The following is a 26,702-nucleotide window of genomic DNA, read 5'->3' on the forward strand; positions in this document are numbered from 1 at the left end:
CCAGAGTCTCACAACATAAAACCCAAAGTGTCCAGGTTTCAATTTAAAAAACCATCATACCGAGAATCAGGAAGACCTCAAACTGAGTGAAGAAAGACGGAAGATGCCAACACCAAAATGAGACAAACGTTAGAATAAGGTAACAAGGATTTTTAAACGGCTATCAAAAATGCTTCAACAAGCAATTACAAACATGCTTGAAACAAATGAAAAAAATAGAAAGTTGAGGCACAGAAATAGAAAGTCTCAACAAAGAAATATAATATATAAAGAAAAACAAAATGGAAGTTTTAGAACTGTAAAATACAATAACCAAAATATGAAAAACTCAATGCATGCACTCAACAGCAGAATGGAGGAGAGAGAGGGAAGAATCAGTGAGCTGAAAGAATAATAGAAGTCATACAATCTGAACAACAGAAAGAAAATAGACTGAAAAAAATTAACAGAGCCTCAAGAACCTGTGGGACTATAACAAAAGATTGAACATTAATGTCATCAGAGTCATTGAAGGAGAAGAGGAAAAAAAAGGGCAGTACTGAATTACTCAAAGGAATAAAGGCTGAAAACTTCTCAAATTGGCAGAAGACATAAACATACAGATTCAAGAAGCTGAATGAATTCTAAACAAGAGAAACCCACACCAAGACACATCATAGTCAAACTATTAAAACCAAAGACAAAGAAAAAATCGTGACGGCAGAGACAGGAATCACAACTTACCAACAGGGGAAAAGCTATTCAAATGATAGCAGATTTTTTATCAGAAACCATGGACACCAGAAGGAATACAATATTTTTTAAATGCCAAAAGAAAAGAATTATCAAATGAGACTCCTGTATCCAAAAAAAAAAGTCCAAAACCCAGAAAACTATGGACCAATATCCCTATAAACACAGACACAAAAATCCTTAACTAAATGTTAGAAAAGAAAATTTAGCAATATGTAGAAAGAATTGTGCATATGACCATGTGCGAGTTATTCCAAGGATGCAAGGCTGGTGCAATATTTGAAAATCATTCAATGTAATCCACCATATAAACAAGGTAAAGAAAAAAAAGTATCACGATCCTATTAATTGATGCAGAAAAAAGCATTTGACAAAATTAAACACTCATTCAGGAAAAGTCTCAGAAAAATAGGAATAAAGGGAATCCTCCTTAACTTGATAAAGATCGCCTACAAAAACCCACAGAGGGGCTTCCCTGGTGGCGCAGTGGTTGAGAGTCCGCCTGCCAATGCAGGGGATATGGGTTCGTGCCCCAGTCCGGGAAGATCCCACATGGCACGGAGCGGCTGGGCCCGTGGGCCATAGCCACTGAGCCTGCGCGTCCAGAGCCTGTGCTCCGCAATGGGGGAGGCCACAACAGTGAGAGGCCCGCATACCGCAAAAAAAAAAAGAAAAACCCACAGGTAACATTACACTTAATGGTGAAAGACTGAATGCTTTCTCTCTAAGATAGGGAAGAAGGGAAGACTGTCTGGTTTCATCATTCTTATGCAACTTTGTGTTGGAAGTTCTAGCCAGTGCAATAAGAAAAGAAAAGGAAACAAAAGGCATACAGATCAAAAAGGAAGAAACTGTCTCTATTTGCAGTTGGCATGACTGTCTATGTAGGAAATCCCAAAAAAGCTACAAAAGCTTCTAGAAAGAATATTTCAGTATAAATTAACAAAATATGTACAGGACTGTATGCTGAAAACTGCAAAATGCTGATAAAAGAAACTAAAAATTTAAATAAATGGAGAACCATACCATGTTCATGGGGTGGAACACTCAACACAGTAAAGACTTCAATTATCCTCAAATTTATATACAGTTTTAACACAGTCCCTATCAAAATCCCAACAAGATTTTTTTGTGGATATAGGTGAGATTACTCTAAAATTTATCTGAAAAGGAAAGGGAACTAGAATAGCTAAAGCAATTTTGAAAACGAAGATTTATTACTTAGCCACATACTAATCACCACTATGTGGTACTGGTGGAAGAACAGACACATAGATCAATGGGACAGAACAGAGAGCCCAGGAATAAATCCACAAAAATATGTCCAAGTGATATTTGACAAAGATGCAAAAACAATTGATGGGAGAAAGATAAAAAACTTTTCAACAAATAGGGCTGGTGCAATTAGTCATCAATAGGCAAAAAATGAATGTCAACCTAAGTCTCATACCTTATATGAATACTCACTCAAAATGGATTCATGGATTTAAATGTAAAACTGTAAAACTTTTAGGGAAAAAAAACCTAGGAGAAAATCTTCGGGTTCTAGTGCTAGGCAAACGATTCTTAGACTTAACACCAAAAGCATGACTCAAAAAAGGAAAAAATGAAAATTAGACTTTATCAAAATTTAAAACTTTTGCTCTGTGAAAGGCTCTATTAAAAGAATGAAAAACAAGCTATGAACTGGGAGAAAATATTTGCAAGCCACATATTCAACAAAGGGCTAGTATCTAGAATATGTAAAGAATTCTCAAAACTCAACAGAAAATATACCAAACAATCCAATTAGAAAACAGACAAGACATGAAGAGACATTTCACCAAAGAGAACATACAGGATATACAGATGCAAATAAACACACGAAAAGATGTTCATTGTCATTAACCGTTAGGAAAATGTAAATTAAAAACATGATACATCACTATACACCTATAAGACTAGCTAAAATAAAAATAGGAACACCACCGACTTCTGACAAGGATAAAGAGAAACTAAATCCCTCATACACTGCTGCTGGCGATGTAAAATGGTACAGCAACTCTGCAAAGCAGTTCGGCAGTTTCTTATAAATCCAAACAACGTGACTACCACGTGACCCAGCAACTGCACTTCTGGGCAGTTATCACAGAGAACTGAAAACTTATTTTCACACAAAAACCTGTACACAAATGTTTACAGCATCTTTATCAATAATAGCCCAAAACTGGAAGTAACTCAGATGTCCTTCATGGATGAATGGTTAAACAAACTGGTACCTCCATACCATGGGAAATTGTTCAGCAATAAAAAAGAATAGGGCTTCCCTGGTGGCGCAGTGGTTGAGAGTCCGCCTGCCGATGCAGGGGACACGGGTTCGTGCCCCGGTCTGGGAGGATCCCACGGGCCGCGGAGTGGCTGGGCCCGTGAGCCATGGCCACTGAGCCTGCGCGTCCGGAGCCTGTGCTCCTCAACGGGAGAGGCCACAGCAGTGAGACAGGCCCGCGTACCGCCAAAAAAAAAATAAAATAAAACAATAAAATAAAAAGGAATAAATGATTGACACATACAATAACCTGATTGAACCTCCAGAGAACTTTGAAGAGTGAAAAAAGCCAATCTCAAAAGATTATCCACTGTATGATTCCATTCATATATCATTCTCAGACTGACAAAATTATTGAAATGGAGAACATATAAGTGATTGTCAGGGGTTCAGTAGCGAGTAGAGGTGGGAGGAAAGAGGAGGCGGCTACAAAAGGGCAACGTGAGGGATCTGGTGGTGATAAAAATGTTCTGTATCTTGACTGTATCAACGTCAGTATCCTAGTTGTGCTATTATACTAAAGTTTTGCAAGATGTTACCACTGGGGGAAAGTGGGTACTGGATAAATGGTCTATATCTGTATTATTTCTTATAACTGTATGTGACTCTATAATTATCTCAGAATAAAAAAGATTAATTTAAAAAATTCAAGATAGTAATTACCCTTGGGTAAGGTAGTAGCTAGAAGGAGTTCTGGGGTCCTGATAATTTGGGGGTTTTGGGGTTTTTTGTTTTTGTTTTTATCTGGATCTTTATTAAATGGAAGTATTCACGTTATAAAAAGTCAGTGAACTATATTATTTTTCAACAACAAAAAAAGAACTTAAAATATGAAGCGAAAAAGAAAAGAGATGAAACTAGCAGAGAAAAGACAAGACAAATATAGGATCACCCAGAAAGTCAAGTACCTAAAAAACAGGAACTCCAAGAGAAAAATAGAGAAAATTGAGAGATAGGAATCTTTTTAATTCAAGAAAATTTCTCAGAACTGAAAGATATATGAGTTGTCTGAAATGACCACGGAGTACTTAACACAGTGGATAAAATACATCCAAGCCAAAGTTCATCATCAAGCTTTCAGAACATTAGGACAAAGAGACGACCCTACAAACTTTCAGAGAATAAAATGTGTCACATACTAAGGATCAGGGACCAGAATGGCTTCAGATATCTCAACAACAACACTGGAAGCTGTACTCAACCCAATTATCATTCAAGTTTATAGGTAAAAGAAAGACATTTCACATATGCAATTTCTCAAAAAAAAAAATGTACCTCTCATATACCCTTTCTCAGGTTGTGCACTGCCAAAACAAGGGAATAAAACAAGAGAGAGTAAGACATGGAATTTAGAAAATAAGAGAACTAACATAGGAGAGAGGCAAAGGGAATACGGCATGCTGGTGACTGGAGATCCCAGGATGACACAAAAGGCGGCCAGTGTAGCTGGGTCAGGTGTGCAGGCTCCAGGAGAGGCTTTGTCAGCAAAGTGACACCGGCAGAATACCAACAGATCTGAATGTCCTAAGAGGAAATTTAGACCACTGGTGAAGAGTTTAGGGATGAATTACTGGTAAGTTTAGAGAAAGGTAAACAAAACACTACAAGAAAACAAAAAGTTGCACAAGAAAAGAAAAATAATCATAGTTCACTACATGTCTCAGCTTCGATCACATAGTCATACTAATGTAAGGAAGAGCTACTGAACTAACCAAAATTGCCACGTAACTATATGGGGAAGATAGGGAAATGAGAAGGCTGAATGGGCACAGAGAGCCGGGACAGCATGGAGAGTAACTCTGTATCTTCCATAGTGGGAAGACAACAGATAATGCCTACATTTAAAAATCATGAATTAAGAATACAAGCTTTTTATTTCAAAATGCACTGGTGAATATCAAAATAATCACCTTAAAGACAGAGAATGCAGTTGCCTCTGGGAGGGAAAATGTGGAGGGATGTCGTAGAAGTCTGATTTAAAAAAAAAAAAAGAAACAAGTCTTGTAAACTTGCTAATTTTTTTTAAAAAAGCTTTGTACATGCATAACTCACCTAAAAAATAAAAATCAAAGCTAAAAAAGAAATATGCAGTCACATGGGCTTTGTCTTGGTACAAGATAATCAAAAGCAGCTGCTAGTATCTTTCTCTCACAGACTAAAAATAGTTTTCAGAATTGTACAGAAGGAATGCTGACTGCATGAATTCTTGTCAGGTGGCTTTTATTTAATTATCCTCCATAAGTCAACTGCTGCTTCTATAACAAGTAGGTCAGAGAAGGACACAAAGTTACCTTTAAAAAGCATAATTCCCAAATTGTTCAAGTGATGATGAAGAACTGAATCAACCCCCAAATGCTCATTCAAAGCTGCAAAATATATTACATTAGGAGGTTGATTTAAACCTTGATGAGAGACTTCCCCTAAACCACTCATTCCTCTCCATCTGATTCAAATGATTTTTAATTATCATAGGTTATGCAAAGTTTTTCTTGTTAACATGAGTCCAGATGTTAAGTAGTTGTCAAAATATCAACAAATGCAAAGTAGTGAAGAAAATGTTCCTGTAATACGGCATTCAGTACCTTTTATATGAATGTCACATTCAATAACTTCTATATGAATTTCAAATCTAAAAATACAAACAAACAAAAACTTTTAGTTTCAACTCTGGACATTAGTGTTTAGACTCAATATTTTCAGGTCATGTTTAGATACTGATGAAAAGGAACTGAAATAATCACATTGTGAACAGAGAAACAAAAAAAAGTATAACTACAGTCATCTACGTAATCAAAGTATCAGGGACAAAAAAGAAACAAATGAACCCCCCAAAAACCTCTGCATTTTAATAAAATTAAAATATGTCCCAAAGCAGGGCATGCTTTGGATGACTTAGATTACATTTAATTTGCCATAAGGATTGATAGAGTAAGTATAAGGAGAAGTTAGAATATTTACATGCTGTATGAAGTACTTAACCTGTTTACAAATCTAGGGGAGACTTTTTTTATTTAATAGTCCACCAACATGAACCCATTAAGCTAATATTTTGTTTTAAACTTCTGAACCTTAAAGATTTTTTTAAAGAAACTTTAAAAAAGAGAGAAGACATTTCAAATTATAAACAGAAATAAATCTATGAATTTCTCTAGAAAAATCTATATTACAGGTTTGCAGTTAATCCTACTTGGATAAGAAGGGCTTTTGTTTGTTTTTTAGAAAAGCTTTCTCACTTGGCACTCTCTAATGATAGCAATCAACATCATTACTGTGAACATACATAACACAGCCTTTTAAAACGTGGAAGGGCATTCATTCTACTGGTACCTACACTGAGTCATTAAAAAACAGCAGCTATTTCTGAATTATTGATGAGGGGTGATGAAATCATTCTTGTTAAAATTGATAGCTTTCTTCATTAAATATTTAAATTAAAGCTGCTCAAAATTACATTGAGTTATCCACAAATACATGAGTATGGAGATGGATTCAACTTTTGAAGAAAGAAAATCTTAAACCTGAATATATTCCTTGGAATAATAATTGCCAAAGGTCAGATCTGCCAACGCTATGATAATGTGTGCTCTAATGTATCAGTGACATAACTACCAGTGATGGAGAGGAAACAATCCCTGGATTACTGGGACATTCCTCCTGGCACCACAGCTATCAACACGATGTTGCCCAGAGACCAGGACTGAAGCTGCAAAATGGGGAAATCCACTTCCTGAACCCTCAGAGCTATAGCTCTACCCTCTCAACTCTTACTGACCACTCTCTATGCTTCTGAGCAATGTGAATCCCAGAGCAGAACTCTAATCACTGCTGCAATGTATTCCCAACATAGACATACAGAAGCTCCTCTAAATGAGCCTTCGCATCCTGGTATTTACATACTGTACTGTGAACATTCAGTTCAACCCCCAGCATTTTCCAGAATAGAGCGTTCCTCAGAAGCACAGCACTCAATTTCAATTCCAACACATCTTTTCTCAATAAGGATTGCTTTAGCATCTGCTACACATTGAGCCAATGTCATGAAAAAGAAATATAAGGTTGATTTTACAACAGTTACACATGCTACAAGGGCATTAAGGTGTGCAAAGGTGAATGACTATTTTGGAACCTTCCTCTTCCTTCTGCAGCATTTTGACGTGGCTCCTTTATGGCTACATCAAATTGTGAAAGAATCAAACTAGCTCTAATTTTGTCAGCCCCGATTCTCCGGAGTCTAGTTTGAGCCCTGCAGGCACTCAGTGCTACACCCACAGGCTCCCCACAGCTGCTAGCGACAGCATTCCACTTGGACTGAAACTCTTCCCAGAACCCAGAACCTGCTGTCCTCGTCATTCTTGATGGACCTTTCCCAGGCTCACAGCAAAACCTGTCTGCTAGGTGCCAAACTGATCCATACAGTGGTTAATTCACAGCCTGTGGTTGTCCCCCTTGGACAACATTTTTGTATTTTAATAAGAGTTTTCAGTGGGCTATATTATTCTCACTATTATTACTAACTATACCACCACAACACTTAAATAACACTTGCTATGGGCTTAAAATGTACTAACTCATTATTCCTCACAACAGTTCTCTGGGGTAAACATGATTACTTTCCTCACTTTACAGATGAGGAAACTGAGGCACAAAGAAGGTAAATAATTATCCCAACGTCACACAGGGAATATGCAGCAGAGCTGGGATTCAAATCCAGACAGTCTGTGCTCTTAGCAGGTACTGCCTGTCAACCCACTGTGCCGCTTACTAGACGAAGAGGTCTTGGGCCTCGAAGACTTTATAGTTGACAAGGTGAGCCCAAAACACAAGGAAGATTTAAATGACAAGTCAGAGGAATAATACAAGAGAAGTCACAGAACACTGCATAATTAACCAAAAATGCTACTGATGACAGGGGTGCTTCTGGAGTTCAGAGTAGAGAGTCCCAACTCCAGATGGGAGTTGTCAAGAGAATGAGGGACTCAACTTGAACCTTGAAAGATGTGTACGATTTGCCTTAGACAAAGGATGGAAAAACTACTCCAGGATGCGGGAAAGAAAAGACAGCAGGAGATCCTTACAAGGTTAATACTGGGGCTGAAGGGCAAACGAGGCTAGCAAACAGCAATAGATTACAGATGCCCTCAAGTATCAAGCTGAGGGATGACTGGGTAGAATACAAAATACTACATCAGAGAGTTATAGTGAAGATAAAGACATGCTTTTTTTTTTAATCCCACAAGCATGAATTTAACACCAACCATTAGATGGGATGCATGCTTGGTGATCAATAATTCAAATGGTGTAAAGACGTAGTCCCTGCTATCAAATCCAGTGGAGAGAGAGAGGCAGGGGTCTCTCCACAACCATGACCTGCTGTGCCCAATGTTAAAATAGGTGCAAGCACGGGTGACACAGGAGTCTCTGGGGTGGGGCCTTAAGGGGAGCCTTAGCAGATGAGTAAGCGTAACCCACAAAGGAGGACCATGGAAGGTGCTGATCAAGAAAGGCCTTCTGAAAAAAAAAAAAAAAAAAAAAAGAAGAAGAAAGGCCTTCTGCACAATGCCAAGGGGTTCCTGAGTCGGGAGTGAGAGACTGGCCGAGATTGGGATCCTAGCTCGGCCACTGTCGAGTTCTGTGGCCTTGGGAAAGCTTTTAATTTCTCTAAGTCTTACTCTTCCTCATATACAAAATAAGGAACATAATAATATTTTTCCGTTAGGGTAGCCGTGAGGATGAAAAAGGATAATGTGTGTTGAGCTCTTAGCACAGTGCCTGATACGTAAGAACTTGGGCGTATTAAGTGTTTTGAGCATAATGGGGAGCCTCCAAAGAGAACTGAACGGGAGAGTAGAAGGGCCACATTTGTATTTTACAAAGATCATTATAGCTTCAGTGTGGAAAACAGACTGGCAGGGTTCTGCCACTGCAACCTCTACTAAGGATTCCCTAACATCTGACCTTCTATTTTAGTGTAACACTAATTGCAAATACTGATATCCTGTGATGGAATCATTTTAGACAGTACTTTATGAACTGAATCTAAGGCAATTTTTTATAACATCTGGAAATAGAATAAACTTGCAGTATTTTCCTAACTCCTTCCTCTACCTCTGAAGATTACTCCCACACCTAAGCTGTTGCATGACATAGGGGTAATTTTATTGCTCTTTTTATAGATATTTCCTGTTTGCCCAACTAGATTATAAACTCTTTGAGGGAGGAATCCAGTACTTAGCATACTGCCCTTTACTCTTGTAAGCTCTCAATAAATATTGGCTATTTTTGACAAATACCTGATGGCAAAATACACATAAGATTTTACTAAAGCTTAAGGTGACAGACATTAATTTTAGGAAGTGCAGAGAGAAGTCTCAGTTGCTCTCCTGGCTTTGACAAAGCACCGCCTCTTTGAGCCTCCCTTTCCTCATTGTAAAATGGAGATTAAAAACACAAACCAGAGTCAATTAACTCTCAGAGGGGTTCTAGGGCTTAAATGAAATAATGTATGAAAAAGCATTTTTCTAACTCAAAAGCAACATAGCAACATTCGGTGGTGGTGGTGGCTGTGATCTCATTCCAGGGTATGATATTTCATTACAATGCTGGGCCTTATTTTGTAATCACTCCAAAAGCATTCTTCCCAAGTTTTTCGTAATCCCTGGCACCACCCTTGAACCCCGGAACCCAGCTAGCATTTTATCCATCACGGCTCATGAATTTACATCCATATCCATTTCCACGACCACAGCCTAGCTGGGAGGTGGGATGGGTGCACAGGCTTATTAGAGAACACATTGTTGGATTATGGACTAGAATGATAATTAAGTATCCACGGCAAGAAATAACTATTCATTTAAAATAGAGCCCCCTGGGACTGAGTGAACTGATGAGGATGATTATAATTTTTGACTTTCTATTTGAATAAAAAAAAAAAATCCCACAAGGACTCAGAGGCAAAAAATATACAAATCAATTTTCACTGCAAAGTAAAGAAGCTGTTACAGTGGAGGATTACTGGACTGAATGTCAATATTATGACATAGTATGAGTGTGTTTCCTGTTTGGTAATTGCAATCATTGTTGCTTTTGTTGTGGTCATCCATTTACAATGCTTGGTGTCAGTCTATTTATCTCTTGTAAAAATACAATACTGTGTGTGTGTGTGTGTGTGTGTGTGTGTGTGTGTGTGTGTGAAAATAAAAATAAAAAAATAACCAGGTGTCTTTGAGCAAGTTATGTTACCACTCAGGTCACTGTCCGCACCTGGGAACAGGGGCACAAGCCCAGCCTATTTCACTGGCAATTAAGAGGATTGATTGTGCTTAGAAAGGGTGTCATGTCATAACTAAGAGGGTGAGCACTAGAGGCTGAAAGATCAGTTTTGAAGCAATTACTAGCCACATGGCTTTGGCCAGGTTTCTAACCTCTTCACCTCTTAGGTTTTACATTTATAAATCTGTAAATCTCATTCGCACTAAACTCTTAGGATTGCTGCAAGGAATAGATGAAAACAATGCATGTGACAGGTTAATAGGGCTGGTACATGGTAAGCTCTTAATAAATGGTAACTTTAAGAAAAAAATAAAAAAATAAAATATAGCCCCCTGGGACTTCCCTGGTGGTCCAGTGGTTAAGACTCTGCGCTCCCAATGCAGGGGGCCTGGGTTCCATCCCTGGTCAGGGAACTAGATCCCGCATGTCCCAACCAAGAGCTCGCGTGCTGCAACTAAAAAGATGCCGCAGGCTGCAACGAAGATCCCGCGAGCCTGTGCCGCAACTAAGACCTGGCACCACCAAGTAAATAAATATTTAAAAATTTTTTAAATATAGCCCCCTTAGGAACAGTTTAATTATATCTGTAACATAATAAATGTGAAAGAAAGGAGACGAAGCCGACTCTAATATATTTCCCTTCACCTACTAAGATGGTAAAAAGAACAAATTATTTCCATGGGGGGGTGGGGTGGGAGTGCAGGGGCGTGGCATAGATTTTAACCCTAAATGTGGTTTTAGTAATAAAAGCCAAGGGGGTTTTCACTTTCACTTTGTGGAAGACACATTTAAATGTCAATAAAAAATTTGTAATATAGGTCCTTAGACCTTATCAACCATCATGGAAGCATATGTCTATTTATTCGTTTTAGGCTTTTGATTAAATATTGTGCCAAGAGCTTATAGTATAAATTTGAAGCAGGCCCCCGAACCTCGTTTCCTTCTACCTCTCAAATAAACTTCCTAATACTACCAAATGTCAAATAGAAAGCTAGTGGGAAGCAGCCGCATAGCACAGGGAGATCAGCTCGGTGCTCTGTGGCCACCTAGAGGGGTGGGATAGGGAGGGTGGGAGGGAGACGCAAGAAGGAGGAGATAAGGGGATATATGTATATATATAGCTGATTCACTTTGTTATAAAGCAGAAACTAACACACAATTGTAAAGCAATTATACTCTAATAAAGATGTTAAAAAAAATAAATAAATAAAACAAGCCCAGTGTGAGGAACAAGTAACAGTTCATAGTACAGCATGGAAGAAAAAGGTTTTCAAAAATATATTTATATCTTGTTTCTGCAACTAAAAAAAAAAAAATCCAATAGGTGTTGAAAATAGGAAGTAAAATTAATTGAATATGCTGCTGCTGACACTCTGCATTCATTTGTCAAGGAGGAAAACAATGTAAGGATTTAAGGGGGCCACAGAAACTTTGTAAAAATAGAACCAGTGCATAGTCATCTCTCTCGAAACCAAAATCAATAGCCAGACACGGCAATGAAATTGTTTGTTTAAAATAACCAAACTCCTGAACGGCCGGGTTTCCAATATTCATTGTACTTCAATTGCTGAAGCTTAGAAACCATTTCTCCACTGAAATAATCTTACAAATAGGGATGGTACTCAGATTACTGAACCAAGAGTGCCAACCTCAGTGTTACAAAGCGCATAACTTTTAAATTGGGGAAAATTCTTTCTACTTTTCAATGGGGAATGCCGGCAACAGGTCTCGAAAGACAAGCCCACCCAGAGCTTCCTTACCCACTCCCCTCCAGCCATGAGCCACAGAAGTGGGCATGGACTCACCGGCCACTGGCTTCCTCCAGGGCAACAGTTCTAGCCTGTGGGAGCTGTGGAGTTACTGCCAGTGGTCTTTGAAAGCACTGAATAAATGTGTCATACATACATGTTCCACTCATTTTCCAATGTATATTGATGCTACCATCATACATCTATTTCTCTAATAAATGTTTATGCAATTCCTATTAGCTTTCCAACATTACGCAGTTTCTCAGATTGAGAACCCTACAAGTGCAATTATTTTCAGGTGGGAGCCTGAGAACTATGCCAGCATTGCAACGGTGTCTTCAAACACCTTCTAGGTAATAGAACAGGTACCGGGTTAGAAGAGGAGAGAAAGAGGAAAGGCTGGAACCTGGTCAGCACGGGCACAGGCCACAGTGAAAGCAGAAGCCACAGCAAGTCACCTCTTGTCATTTGAAAACTGTCTCTATTATCAAATTATTTACGATTTTAATGATTATAGACACAATTTTTGTTTCTTTGCCAAGAAGTTAACACAGAAAAATCTCAGCTTTTCTTTTTCGTTTCTTATCTTTTCGAAGTATAAAACAAAGACTTTTTTAAAGATTGATATTGAAAGCTACGTTATTTACTTAAAGTTTCAGATTTTCCTCTATAAATTATTGCGTGCTATACTTGAGAAGCAATTTATACAGAATATATATGAGTAAAAAAGAAATTAAAATTCTATTAAAATGTTTTTTGGTTTATTTTTAAACCTAGTTATGTGAATATTTGTTCTATACACACAGACACACATTCAATTTTTTTTCAAATCTTTTCAGAAAAGGACTTGGGCAAATACAATTAGTATAGGACTATGGGTCCAAAAATCTAAAAATACTAGGAACACAGGAAAAGTAGACTGTGGAAAAATAAGAATTATAATGAGAAATAAAAATACAACTCCAGGTATTGGTACTGTAACACTGGGTTAGAGCACCAGTACACATATTATATATGTAAAATAATGCTATATTTATAATGGGTGCTTGATAAATGCTTATTCAACAAAAGACTGGCATTATTATGTAGCTATTCTGGCACCATTAAGACACTGAGAAACTTAAGAGGCTTAAAGAGTATACAGTCTATCTATAAGACAAGGCATTCTAAACAGAAATTTATAGGTGTTTCTTTCTCAGACATATCTTTTACGAGTTTACAGTCTGGATGAAAATACAGACCTCAAAGTTTAGGAGGCATTCTTCTATAGACATGTAGCTACTGTCAATGACTTTTCTTTATATCCCTTAAGCACACTATAGTCTAAAATAATCATTTATATCCTAAGCACATTCCAGCATATGTAATCTAAAATTATCTTGTTTCTTATGCTGTTAGGACTCTGATAAATTTAGAGGTACCAAGTGCTATCAGTTTCTTTCAGAAAAAGACTTATTATCTCGCCCATTAAAGAAACGAGATACTTCAATAAACATGCCATACTAATATTTTTGAAAATGAAAATATTCAATGCTGGTAAAGATGAAGATCGATAGTCACTCTCATTAACTGAGAGTAGAAGAATAGTCTTTCTAGAAGGCAAGGATTTAAGTGTATGGATGTTTACCATAATGATCAGAACTGAAACAAAGTGAGCAATCAGTAATAGAAACAGTTAAATAAATTATGGTATGTTCACATGAGAGAAAAACAGAAACTTACATCCACAAGATGGAAAAACTGAAGTTAATTAATAGAACTTAAATAGAATTAATAGAATATGGGGAAACGCTCATAATCTGTGTACTGCATTAAGTGAAAAAAAACAAGACACAAACCTGTATGTACTGTAAGAGTTTATATTTGTAAATCTATGTACTTCATACAAAATATACCTTAGAAAAAGATATGAAAATAATACCAAAATATTACTAGGGGTTATCTCTCAGAAGTAAAATTAGGAGTTACTTTAATTTTTTCTTAGACTTGACTGGATTTTTCTCCAATGAGCATATATCACTTTTAAAATATATGTTTGGGACCTCCTTGGTGGCACAGTGGTTAAGAATCTGCCTGCCAATGCAGGGAACACAGGTTCGAGCCCTGGTCCAGGAAGATCCCACATGCTGTGGAGCAACTAAGCCCGTGTGCCACAACTACTGAGCCTGTGCTCTAGAGCCCATGAGCCACAACTACTGATGCCCGCGTGCCACAACTACTGAGCCACGCACCTAGAGCCCACGTGCCACAACGAAGAAAAGCCACCGCAATGAGAAGCCCGCACACCACAATGAAGAGTAGGCCCTGCTCGCCGCAACTAGAGAAAGCCCGTGCGCAGTCACGAAGACCCAATGCAGCCAAAAAATAAGTTTTTGAAAAAATAAAATAAATAAAATACATATTGTAAAGGCATTATTTGAAATATAAGGTATCTGAGTGATAACTGGGACACCCTTGACCCTGTAGTTCCTGGAAGGTCACCTGGAGTTGCTCAGCTGAAGTCCGCCTATCCTTGTGCTGTTCCTGCTCACCAGCAGGAACAAGTGAAAGGGCCAGTTACAAGAGCTCTGAGATACGGTTTTTTTGTTTGTTTGTTTGTTTTGCGGTACGCAGGCCTCTCACTGTTGTGGCCTCTCCCATTGCGGAGCACAAGCTTCGGACGCGCAGGCTCAGCGGCCATGGCTCACGGGCCCAGCCGCTCCGCTGCATGCGGAATCCTCCCGGACCGGGGCACGAACCCGTGTCCTCTGCATCGGCAGGCGGACTCTCAACCACTGTGCCACCAGGGCAGCCCTGAGATACTCGTAGAGATATTACACCTTCAAAACACAGGGAAACTCATTAATGGGAAATAAAATTTAAAAGTGTGTCATTTTACCCCTTTGATACTCTTTTATTCAAACTCCCTCATAAAGGTGAGTGTGGGGTCTACCTGTTCATTAGTTAAACACAATTCCACAGAAAGCATTTTGAAATAGAAGAAAGAAGGCACCCCACAACAGCTACAGAAGCTTGGCTATGGTGCATCACATCAGTGCACTTCTTTAAAAAGTCACAGATAGTGTCCACGTCGCTCTGTACGGTTCTGCTTTAAGTGTTTAGTGTGGGGCTTTGGGGCTTGGCTGTGTTGAGAAAGGCCTTATTTACCTTGGGCCAAGTGTGTTCTACCTTAACCTTGGGCCTACAAAAGCCCAGAGCAGTTATAAGAGAAGAATTCGCCACATGGCTTAGAGGGACTCACTCCTCCTCTGTTCTGGGGCTCAGAGTTCCTCTGGGAGGCCTGGACTCTACTGCTCCATTTCCGCTCTTCACCCCACAGTGGCCACGTGGGGAAAGTGGGGTGGGGGGCACCCAGGTCTCTCTACAGAACCACGCAGGGAGTTACTACTAGCCTAGGCTTCTCGCGCACTTTCACCAGGCACAATTAACCACAAATCAAGTTTGTTGAGACAACACCAGTTCCTCTTTCCAATTCCCCTTTTATCCCCAACAAATCCACGCCACAGCTCCCTTGGCCACTGCTGACTCATAACGTCCCATCTCCCTCTCCCCCAAGTTCCACTCTTGGTCTCACATCAAAAAATTTCCTCAGAGTCATTCAAAGCTGGACTTTCCTGTTTTCTACTTGCACATCATTCCCTGAATTTGTCTCCCCTACTCAAACACAGGCCAGAACAAATGTCAAAAAAGATGTCTCAGCCATCCTTTACTCAATCCTCTCTCATATCTCTGGAATACGGTTTTTGTAAGAGCCTAGATTTCTTCCCATCTTTGCCCCATTCTCTCCCATTCCTAAATACAGCAGGACCACCAGGTCACAGGTAATACAGGCCAGTCATTCACATTTCCAAACCTTAACATCTCTTCAACACATCATCAGCACATCTATGGCTCAGCCATATTCACATTACAGTGGACAAAAGCAGATGAAAGCTACTTTTAATACACAACATTTGGGGTATTTTTTGTTGGTGCTGAGGTAGCGGGGTGTGTGTGTGTGTGTGTGTGTGCGCGCGCGTGCTATTTAGAGCCACAAACTAGCAACCAGAGTTGCAATAGCTATAGCAGACACGTATTAATATACAGGTTCAAAGTTTAGGTGTTCCACATTTTTTATTTGTTTTGGTTTGGTTTAGTTTTCTATTGGGCTCCGCGCCAATAAATCAATATCTTAGCAAATGGCTCTGATAGTTTCCAAAAGCTACCCAGCCAAGTACTTAATTTAAACAATGCCATTTTACAAAGCAGTAAATAAGTGTCTTATAAATACAGAGAAGGAAAACCAGCTACAAAGCAAAGTTACTGAAACCCAACAATAGGGCTAAGTACTGGATAACATGTCATTCAGGATTCAGGACAACAAATCAGGCTGACACAGGCATTCTCACCCTCCAAAATGCCACTAAGTAGAATAAATGGCCAAAGACAGCTAATGTTGGGTAACTAAACATGGAGGAATCATATCCAAATGGAATGTTCCTGATGGAGACATTAAGGGTGTTTTCTTTGCCCCACACAGAATTCACAGCAGATGTGTACGTCTGCATTTCCCAGGAATCCAAAATGCTGTGCACTGGGAAATGACACATTCATTTTGCTTTGAGGAAAAGGTTTTACCAAAACTGGCTTTGTACTAGGGTAGGATTTTGCACTTGATTTCTGAGTTTAAAGAGAACGTACTGAGCAACAAAATTTCCTAAATCAAAAGCCTAAGATTTCCCTCAGCCCAAAACATAATTAGAACCTTAAATGAAACGTTGGATGACACCTAAAATTGTCAGAATATCTCTTCTGCAAAATAATTTTACAATTATGTTTTTCTCGTTATTGCCTATTACGTTTATAATGAACCAACCTTATTCACTTTTCCTTTGGGTACGAAACACAAGGAAGAATGTGTTTTCTTGATTCTGAAAAGTCTGAATGTATTTGATTCTGGATTTCTAAGTCTGAGCAGGGAAATGTATTAATTTTTAAGGATTCTAAGCAATGATTTTTATTAGTATTACATAAAACAGAATTGTGGGATTTGCATATATACATCTGTATGTATATATATACACATCAGACAAGATTATGTACATATATGCACATGTATATGTATCTATACATATATATGTTTATATATGCATCAGACTAGATTAACTTGACAACTTCCTGCTCCTGAAATTATGTTACTAAAAATAATTACACCTGAAGTCATCCAGAATGCCGTAATTTCAGGAAATGACACAGCAGATAAATTTATTTCTCTTACTCCTACCTTCTACATAAAGAACAATTATGCTTCCAAAGACAGCCACCACTAGCAAGAGCAGGAAGAAATTCTTATCACCCTATGCAGCAGGTAAATTGGGGTGTGTGCACCAAAGCATTCTTATTGGGGAGGAAAATTGGGGGTGCTGTAGAACACCCTATAGATACTGTTAGAAAAGGTAAAACTTAGTCATCCAAGACTGGTCACCCTTTGCTCCTACACATGCGATTCCCAGAATACCACCTTCCTCTTTGATCTCCTGAGTCTCATATTTCACTTCTCTAACATTACAGAGTTTAGGCACACTCAATTTTTTTCTTATTTTTCATTTTTATTAAGTGAATCAATTCTATTCCTTTTGTTTCCTTTTTAGTTTCTATAATAAAATAACAAATGCTTGTTGCAAAAAAAAAAGCTTTTTAAGCCCAAACATAACTTTATAAGGGTAAAAGTACCCTCTTTTCTTCACCATCTGAACCCACTTCCTTCAGGAAGCCACTGTCAACAGTTTGGAGACAACAAGGTATACGTGTGCTTGTATGATGGTTTGTATATAAATCTCTTCCTTTTTTCACTTACCATATCATGATTTTTTCCCAAGACAATGTGCCAAAGCAGCTAACAAATACATTTACATCTATTGCATTTCTCCCTTTCCCTACAATGAGACTGCTAAATCAAGATGTACTGAATATCAAAAGAAGTCAAACAAAAAACCTGTCAGCCTAACACTAAATATATCTGGTTATATTCATTTTTACACTTGCCTTCAACCTAAAAATGGTGAGAACAAATGGGTAAACATACATGCATAAATATATATGCACTATATAGATTATCTTACACAGATAAATGTTAACATATGTAATGTATGTATGTTGCAATGAAATTAATTTTCAAAGGCAAGAAGCAAAGGAAGGCACCTGTGTAGGTGGTGAGACTTAATGGGTCCTGAATAGGGAGGGACACCGTGTGGAAATTTCCTGGGCTTTGGAGCCAGAGACACGGGGTCAAACCTAACTCCACCTCTTACTGATTATGTGGTTTGTGTAAGTTCCGTAACCATTCGAGCTTCCTTTTCATCATCTATAAAATGCGACAAGACTTATCTTACAGAGATATAGAAATTCAGTGTTTAAGATGGTGTCTTGAACATACTAAGTGCTCAAAAAGTGCCTTATTACTGTTAATCATCCAGAAACTATATATGCTAGACTTGGTGATCCAATACCTCATATCACCAAATACCTGCAAACCTTGCTGTTTCGTTTATCTTTGTGTTTTGGTTTGCCTTCATGTTTTTACATTTACCTTATTCATACAGATACAGAAAGTGCCTTAGAAATAAATTACTATAAACATGCTTAGTAGCTTTAATGCATTATTGAAATATGATCCTTTCTCCTCCTACTCCCCCAGCCCTGGGCTCAGCAGCAATGTCCCAGCTTCCTCCTAAAAGCAATCTTAAGTTTTACTTACAACTGGTGGTAAACACAAGCGATCTGACTACCACAAAATAACTGAAAATATCTTCCGTGTCTGCTGATGACCATCAGCTTAAAGTGTCAAAAGCCGACCTTCCCAGTGAGGCGACTTCCTATCCTCTCCTTTTACTTAACAAGGCCATCAACGATGCATACACCTTTAGCAGACTAGTGGCCACGTCTTGGGGAAGAGATGCTCTGCAGACACCAGAGGCCTACCAAAAACACATCTGCTTTTATCACATGTCGTTGGTCAACTGTACGTCCACCCACCCTTTACATTCATTTATTTTGAAAAGGTTAGATTTCCAGAAAATCCTAAACTTCTAGAACAATTAGGGGGAAGCTTGACCACTGTACTATCCAACCAACTCCTTTTACAGGTGAGAAAACTGAGGCTCAGGAAGATGTGACATGCCCAACAGCATAAAAATATTTAGACACCAGTTGGGATTAAAACCTCAACTCTTCAAGGTTCTTTTCTACTACTAATAGGCAAGATTTTATCTGTTCCAGTAGCTCTGTAAAATGTTTAATTATTAAAGATTTTCGAATAAAAGGAAATGTTTGTGGTTGCGAATATATGTGGGAGAGGCGAAATGCACCGTGTGCTGGCCTCAAGGGTAACGAATCCACCTGCCTGTCCACGTGCAGATGGAATAAATGAAGGGGAAAGTCGCATTTGGAATTTTTCACCCTCCTACTTAAATTTACAGGGAGCCGTGTAGGGGACACAAAGGACCCCAAAGGACTAGAAACCCCGACTGTTATCTCATAATGGCTCTAGGGACATGTTAGGCCAGGCTGAAGTAAAGCAGCACGGAGGCGGGGAATTTCTCCCAGGATGATAGCAGGCAAGGGAAAGAGGTATTTTGCGTATTTATTCACCTGGGTAAGCAGACGCTGTCAATTTCCTCCTCTTGCCACCCAAGGAGCTACGTCCCTGCACTCGGATTGTCTGGTGTTCTCGCCTCCCACTTTCTCCCGAGGACGGTTATGGCAAGGGCGCGAGTGCGGCCGGGCCGACAAGGGCCTGGGCACTGGGGCGCAGCCCTCACCCGGCTCCCTGGCTGCTGCCGGCGCCCGGCGACGGCTTCCTCGGGCAGCGCCTTTGTTTTCCCCACTGCAGTTACGTTTGCGGAAGTGCTGCTCGCGCCGGGCGCACCGGGGGTGCAGGCTGTAGCTGCCCTCAGCGCCCCAAAAGATGACAACCGACTCGGGATCCAAGGGGAGGGAGACAGTAGCGGGCGAGCGGGGCTGGGAGCGGAGACACCCCCCCACGCCCTGGGGCCAGGCCCCTCCTCGGAAGCCTTTCAGCGACTGCAGGTGTGCGCGCCGCAGGGGGCTCCTCGCCCTCCGGCCGGGCCCGGCCCCTGCAGGGGAGCCCAGGGTGGGGCTACCCCGCCGCCCCGCCGAGCGCGCCCCCTTCCTCCTCGCGCCGGGCTCCGACTCACCTGCGGCGGGCGGCGACGGCGGCGAGAGCTCAGCTGCGCGGGGCGCGGGGAGCCATCTCCCCCGGGCACGGGGCGGCGGCTCCGGGCGCCGGGGCGGCGGCTGTCGAGACGGCGCTCGCCATCTCGGGCGGGTCACTGGTTCCTCGGGAGCTGCGGCGGGGCGGGGCGCGGCGGAGGGATGCGGGCCGGTGGGGGGACCGGGAGCGGCGAGCCGAGCGTACCGGTCGGCGCGACCTTCTCTCCTCCTCCTCCTCTCCCTCTGGCCCGGCCTCCGCCGCTCGCTACCGGCTGGACCCGTTTCAGGGCTGAGCGCCGAGGACCCGCCGCCAGGTGCAGCGCTCCGCCTCCTGCGGCGGCGGCGGCGGATGCGTCGGCGGCTGCTCCTCCCGGCCTCCCGCCAGCCCTGGCGGCCCCGGGGGACCCACCGCCCCAGCCCTGCCGGGGAGGCGCGCCGCGAAGGGGGAGAGCAGACGCGAGGGTCTATCCCCAGGTCCCCGCACCCCGGCTCCCGGCTAAGAGCCCCCCCACCCCGACCCCAGGCAAAAGATGCAGGCCTAGCTCCGGGGGGAGGGGGCGGAGAGTAGATGGCCGGCTGGTTGGGAATTGTAATAATAATAATAATAATAACAACAGTAGCAACAACAATAATAGCCATCGTTTGTAGGGCATTTATTCAGTGCCAAGCAGAATGCTAACACTATTAATGCGTTGCCTCAGCGTCTCTCGGCCAGCGGTGGCTGTGGCCGACTGTCCTCAGTTGACCTGGGAGAGAGGAGCTTGGCAAGAGACAGGAGGCAAACAACCAGGGTTTCAGGACTCACCGGGGAAGGGCTGAGACTAAAGCACTCTTTCAAACTGAGAAAGTGCTACGGAGTATCTGGCAGCTTGCTGAAGAGGTAACCATGTGTGTCGCATCTGTAACGCAATTATAGTTGTATTTCTGGTTAGACACGCAGAGAGGGTGGGGAGAGTGGAGTTGGCTGTAAAAGGTATCATTCCTTCAGCAAGTATTTTTTTTTGGTGCCTGTAATGGGCCTTTGGGGTGCCAGATCCTGTCCTCAGGGAGCTTATCGTCTTGTTCTGGGAATAACAACAATAATAATGGCAGCTAGCATCGACGAACATTTCTCATACATGAAACACTGTTTAAGTACTACTTAAGCTTTACCGTAATCCTAAAAGTATAAGTACTATTATTCCCATTTTACAACTGAGGAAACCAAGGCTGAAATTTAATGTGACTAACCTAAAATGACTAAATAGTAAAAGGGTGAGAAGTCCTTTATCTCCAGTGTTTAAGCTCTTAACCACGAAATCATACCGATGAGAATTTTATAGGCCCTGAAGCTTTAGGATTTGAGGTCCCTCTTTAGGAAGAATAAAACAAAACTACAAAGTCACTGTGGCCCCTCCTGGAACCTACAAAGGGTCCCTGAAGTTTATGCTCCATTAGCCTCATGATAAATCCACTTGCAATACTGATAAAAGCAAACCGATGAAAAGCAGTGAGTGCTCAAGTTTTATATGAAAGAGATTAAAGTGGTTGTTGGACTCTGAGATTGACAGATTTTGGTCTGGTGTGGCCTGGAGACATCTTCCCCTGCAGTATTTGGAACTGAACGGCTCATAAAGTACCCAGTTGGTAGCTGTCATAATAGAATTATCATCCTTCTTATCTGTCCAGATATTAAAGAAGCAACCTTTTGAAAAAGAAGGAAAAAGAAAAGTGAACAGACTCCAGGTCTAATATGATTCAGGTTCTCTCCTGTATACAGAAGGAGGGCAGGAAGGGGTGGGGGGGTTGTTCTTAACCTACAGCTGCTCAGAAATGGCTCCATGTTGAAAAGTGAAGCCAAATCAAACTAGAGGTTAAAGCTGGTTTCAAATAGGACAGGGTAGCCTCCAGGGTCATCACAGCAGAAAATGTTGTTTTAATTGGCCTTATTAGGGCAGGATTTTTTTTTCCTGGTAGCCCCTTCCCTTTTCAGTATAACTAAGGAGAAGATGCAAATATGCATGAAGAAAAAGTGACTCCCACATCTCCCTACCCGCTGTGAGGTAACTAGTGGGTGTGGTGTGGGAAGTTAGCTTCCAAGTATACCAGGAGGCAAGCTATCCCAGAGGTCATTGTACAGAAAGGCTCAAAGACAAAATTAGGGTGTTGAAATCACGTGGCTAATTGAATCAATTTAAAATGCAGAGTAAGAAGTCAGTAGATAGAGTAGATTAACACACTTAGGCTAGGGCACAAGCAGGGGGTATATTTTATGAAACGTGTAGAATCTGTGCCTCCCTCTCCTGAGTCAGGCTTCTGGTGCTGATGGTGTGATTACAAGGACCAGAGCTGAGGTTGATACTGGCAGTCAGAGGGTACCTGGGGCCAGAGCCAGCACACACTTTCTCTGTCTGTTGAGAGACACAGGAGCGAGGATGGCTGGCCAGTTCCAGCTCACCAATTAGCCCGATGAGCAGCTGTGGATTTTATCTGCATTTCTCAGGCAGAGAACAAGTGGAGGCTGTGTAGCTGTCACCAGTGGGTGGTCATTTGAAGCCTGCCTAAATATTGAGTGCTAATATGCCTCATGAATATTTACTGTATCAAGAATATTTGGTGCCTATTTGGACCTTCCAACCCTTCCTCTCTACGTTCAGCTCATATATGCACTACTTACTTTGTCTCACAAACTACTTGCTTTCATTTAATTTCATTTCTTCTCTTATAATGTTTGTTTCTCTTATTTCCTTTGGCAGAATTGATTATTCTTTTTTTTTTTTTTTTTTGGCTGTACGCGGGCCTCTCACTGTTGTGGCCTCTCCTGTTGCGGAGCACAGGCTCCGGACGCGCAGGCTCAGCGGCCATGGCTCACGGGCCCAGCTGCTCCGCGGCATGTGGGATCTTCCCGGACCGGGGCACAAACCCGTGTCCCCTGCATCTGCAGGCGGACTCTCAACCACTGCGCCACCAGGGAAGCCCCCAGAATTGATTATTCCTAAATAACAAAGCAAATGCATGACAGTAGGTAATAATGAGAACAAACAGCTAACACTTACACAGGACTTACCTGTGCCAGGTACTGTTCAAAGCCCTTTTTATGTATTTATTAATTTAAGCCTCACAACAGTCACGTACACGTAGGTACTATCACCCCATTTTACAAATGAGGAAATTGGTGATATAAACGTGAAGTAACTTTACCAAGCTCACACCACTTGTAAGTGATAGAATCTGCGTTTGAACCTAGGTAGTCTAGCTTCAAGGCCCTGGCTCTTAACCAATCCCTCTTCCTAGCTCATGCAAACTCTTACAAACACGTATATTCACATATGGCAGGTTGGGGATTTTATTTTAGGCAAATGGTATCATCTACTTTTCTCAGCAACACTAGACACTACTGAGTGTCCCCCACCTTGAAACTCTCCCTTCCTCAGACTTCTGTGACCCACAGCCTTGGGTTTTGCTCTTCCTCTCAAGCCACTCCCCTTTGTATACTCCATTTTGGTTTTGTTCTAGGCCTTTCTTCTCTTTCTTCTGTGATTGCTCTTACCCCCTCCCTTGGCTTTAATCATGGAATATTTGAGGATGTCCCCAAACCCCTCTCTCTGGGACAGCCTCTCCCCTGAGTACCAGATCTGTATGGCTAATTCCAGTAGGTTGTTTCACAGGCACCCATCTTCCGCCCCTTCCCCCCGGCTTTTACTTCTGGGTTCCCAAACGTCATCCTCCTAGTTGTACAAGGTCCTGTACTCACCGCTCCCTCCACCCTTACGCCCATACCCAGCATATTAGTTTTCTATGCTGCTATAATAAGTTACCACAAATGTAGTGAATTAAAACATGACAGATTTACTATCTTACATGTCTGTAAGTCGGAAGTACGAAATGGGTTTTACCAGGCTAAAATCAACGTGTCTGCAGGGCTGCATTCCATCTGTAGGCTTTGGAGGAGAATCCACGTTTTGGACTTTTCCAGCTTCTAGAGGCTGCTTGGCTCATGGCCCCTTCCTCCATCTTCATAGCACCTCACTCTAACCTCTGCTTCAGCAGCCATGTTGCCTTTTCTGAGTCTGACCCTTCTGCCTCCCTCTTATAAGATCCCTTGTGATTACACTGGGCTCACCTTGATGGTCCAGGTTAATCTCCTCCTCTCAAGAACCGTAACTTAATCATATCTGCAAAGTCTTTTTTTTTTTTTTTTTTTTGCGGTACTTAGGCCTCTCACCGCTGTGGCCTCTCCCATTGCAGAGCACAGGCTCTGGACGTGCTGGCTCAGTGGCCATGGCTCACGGGCCCAGCCGCTCCGCGGCATATGGGATCCTCCCGCACTGAGGCACGAACCCGTGTCCCCTGCATCGGCAGGCAAACTCTCAACCACTGCGCCACCAGGGAAACCCTCTGCAAAGTCATTTTGCCATGTAAGGTAATATAGTCACAGGTTCCTAGGATTAGGACATGGACATCTCTAGAAGGCGATGATTTTGCCTACCATACCCAGTAAACACCAAGACCTGCGGAGTCCTCCTTTCAAAATATTCCTGGAATTTGTCCTCTTCTCTGTATTCCTGTGCTATGCTAATCCAAGAGGTTCTCTCTCCTCTGCCTTACGATGATCACTTCTCTGGCCTCTCTGCCTCCATGTGTTTTCTCATCCAATCAATTTTCCCTACTGCAACCAAAGTAATCTTTAAGAACATCTGACAGCGTGATTCTTTGCAGTCCCACAGGGTTGCACAACATCCTGGGGCACCTTTCACGTTGTGTTGTGCCTCCTGGATGTGCTACCAGCAGACCTTAATTCTCTACTTAAAACCCATCCAAAGGAATTCCCTGGTGATCCATTGGTTAGGACTTGGCACTTTCACTGCCAGGGCCCAGGAACCCTGGTCAGGGAACTAAAGATCCTGCAAGCTGTGTGGTACCGCCAAAACAAAACCAAAACCCAAAAACCAAGGCCCCCTTTACCATAACAAAGAGATTCAAAAGTCCAGTAGTCAAATAGAATTAGAATTTTGTTTCTCATATAACAGTCCACAGGTAGGTAGTCCAAGGCTGATGGTGCGACCTCACCATCTGCACAACACATGGATTCCATGTCTGGTCCAGGGTGACTGCTTCAGTTCTCACTGTTTGCAGCACATGGGCCGGGGAGAGTATAAGCCCTGTCCCTTAAATGGAAGGCCTCACGTTTGTACACATCATGTCCATACATATCGCCTTGGCTGAAACAGTCACGTGCCCACATCTGAGTGCAAAGGAGGAAAACGTAGTCTTTAGCCAAGTGGCTAGAGACCCAGCTAAATTCCATTGCTACAAAAGAAAGGGAGAATGGATTCCGGGAGTCAACTAGCAGTCTTCCACAGGAAAGAAGACAAAGGGTTATGCAAGAGAAAAATGAAGAATGTACTTTACATTGGAAGACAGGGAAGGCCTGTTTGAGGAAGTCACAGTAAACTGGACCTGAGGCATAAGTAGGAGATGACCAAGAAAAGAGTTCTGGAAAGACCTTTCCCCACAGGAGGAGCTGCCTTGAGTCAGCAAAGAGCTAAGCTTTGGTGACTGGAGCAGAGTAGTGGCCTAAGGGGAAATGTCAAGAGATGAGGTGGGAGAAATAGGCAAAAGCCAGGTCAGGCAGCAACCTGGGTATCATGTCAAGCATTTTGAATTTTAACTTACATTCAGTGAGATCCATTGAAGAATGTTTAGGAGATCTGACTTGTGCCTTTAAAAGGTCACTGTGGCTGCTGTGTGGAGAATGGTATGGAGAGGGCAGAAGTGGAAGTGAGGCTCAGTTGGAAAGTAACCAGTGGTGACGAGAGAGACCAGCAGTGGCTTGGACTAGAGTGGTGAGCAGTGGGGATAGAAGAAGTGGATGGATTTGAGAGAGAGTTTTTGGAAGTATATCAGCACATTCGGTGATGTATTGTGTGTGGGAGGCAAGGGAAAGCAGGTGTAAGAATGAATCACAAGTTTTTGGCTCGAGCAACTGGGTGGATTGTGACAACCTTCAGTGAGAGGGAGAAGACTGTGGGAGGAGTAGGCTGGAGGGAAGAAAGGAAGAGTTCACATTCTGGCATAATAAGTTGGAGGTGCCTGTGAGACTTGCCGGTGGAGCTGTGAAGTAGTCAATTAAGTCTATGAGTCCAAAACTCAGAAGAGAGGGCTGGACTTGGCAGTCATCAACACTGAGGTGCTATTTACAATCATGGGAATGAAGGGGTCACCACAAGACAGAATATACTGAGAGAACCCTGAGAAAGGCCAACATTTACCAGCTGGTATAGGAAGAGGAACCAAGAAGGATCAGCCATAGACGTAGGAGGAAACTCAGGAGGGTGTTGTCACTGAAGCCTACGAAGTGATTTTTCAAGCAGGAGTGAATGGATAACACTCTACCCCTCCTTCAGATCCCAGATAAAACATATGTCCTCCACAGACTAGGCTTGCTACCCCTCAAT

General features: G+C 41.8%; 1 protein-coding gene across 3 annotated transcripts in view; it reads right to left on the reverse strand.

Moving 5' to 3' along the window:
• MFSD6 (major facilitator superfamily domain containing 6) overlaps window positions 1–20,576 on the reverse strand; it is a 73,415-nt gene extending 52,839 nt beyond the window's left edge. The window contains exon 1 of one of the 3 annotated variants that reach the window (XM_067741172.1): window positions 20,250–20,575. The gene's annotated coding sequence lies outside the window, so the exon portion shown is untranslated. Of the gene's footprint in view, window positions 1–19,683; window positions 19,920–20,249 lie in introns of those variants that run through there. The other 2 variants (XM_067741173.1, XM_067741174.1) reach the window with 2 other exon arrangements.
• Between the last annotated feature and the right edge of the window lie 6,126 nt (window positions 20,577–26,702).

The sequence above is a fragment of the Pseudorca crassidens genome, chromosome 6, assembly GCF_039906515.1.
Source record: "Pseudorca crassidens isolate mPseCra1 chromosome 6, mPseCra1.hap1, whole genome shotgun sequence".
Lineage (NCBI taxonomy): Eukaryota > Metazoa > Chordata > Mammalia > Artiodactyla > Delphinidae > Pseudorca > Pseudorca crassidens.